We start from the raw sequence: 1,428 nt of genomic DNA on the forward strand, positions 1-1,428 counted from the left end.
TTAAAGGTAAGCAACTCGCCCATACAGAAGAAGTGAAACTGGATTATGACAGCACTAGTTCAGTGATTAAATACGTCATTCAGTGGACATCTTCAGCTCAAACAATCGCTGCCTAATTCAATCCCCATTGTTGATCTCAGCCAGCGAGGTTCTACAATTTCAAAGGGAAAGAAGATTCGACCCATTTCCCCTCTGGGTGGCACAGTGGTCAGCACTGCTGCCTCTCTGTGCCAGGGACCCAAGTTCAGTTCTAGCCTTGGGTGACTGTGTGGACTTCACACATTCTCCCTGTATCTGCATGGGTTTCCTCCTGGGTGCATCGGTTTCCTTTCACAGCCCAAAGATGTGGGAGTTAGGTTGATTGGCCATAAACTGACTTGTAGTGTCGGGGGGGTGGGATTAGAAGGGTAAATATGTGGGGTTGTGGGTATAGGGCGGGGTGGGATTGATGTCAGTGCAGGTTCAATAGACTAAGTGGCTTCCTTCTGCACTGTAGGGATTCTATGAAACCCAAACAAGTGGATTACATGCCTACCATCCATTTCATGAGCCAAGTAATCAAATAACCACTGCTCCAACATGCACAGCTGAACCAAAATAGGAGATCAATCTAAAAAAAGCTAGATATCCAAGGAAAAGTCAGCTGCACCCAGGCATTCACCAGAACATAAGGGAGAAGGAACAGCTAGCTTGAGTTCCCACTCTGTTTTCTGTCTGATGCTGGAAAGAGTTGGCATGTAGATATTGGGTAAAAATGAGGTCAGGTTCCTCAGTCACACACTGCTCTATTGAGCAAAGTAGCAGCAGTCATTGCCTTCTTAAAAAATGTTCTAGTCTCTGGTGTTGCTGGGAATGGGCGATTAAATTCTGGTGCAAAACTGGGCTTCAGTTCAGTATTGCTAGAGTCTTCCTTCAGTTGGAGATTAGGCTGGCTGGAAGAGTAGGTCACCTCACCAAATGGTCTTATTTGGAGACTTATTGTTAATCCCAGAGGGTTTTCCTTATTTCGTGGATAGAATGGATGTGGAGAGGATGTTTCCACTAGTAGGATAAACTAGAACGAGATGGCACAACCTAAGGCTAAAGGGACAATCCTTTAAAACAGAGATGAGGAAGAATTTCTTCAGCCAGAGAATGGTGAATCTGTGGAACTCTTCGCCCCAGAAGGCTGTGGAGGTCAGGTCATTGAGTGTCTTTAAGACAGAGATAGATAGGTTCTTTATTAATAAGAGGATCAGGGGTTATGGGGGAAAGGCAGGAGAATGGCAATAAGAAAAACATCAGCCATGATTGAATGGTGGAGCAGACTTGATGGGCCGAGTGACCTAATTCTGCTCCTATGACTTATGGTCTAACAGAAGCAGGAGGGTTGTATCTCTGCCCAGGATATCCTATTGATGGGTGTCTTGAAGATTCTTCTCCTTGGTA

Source organism: Carcharhinus amblyrhynchos, chromosome 24, assembly GCF_965287045.1.
Source record: "Carcharhinus amblyrhynchos chromosome 24, sCarAmb.v2.hapA, whole genome shotgun sequence".
NCBI classification, from domain to species: Eukaryota; Metazoa; Chordata; class Chondrichthyes; order Carcharhiniformes; family Carcharhinidae; genus Carcharhinus; species Carcharhinus amblyrhynchos.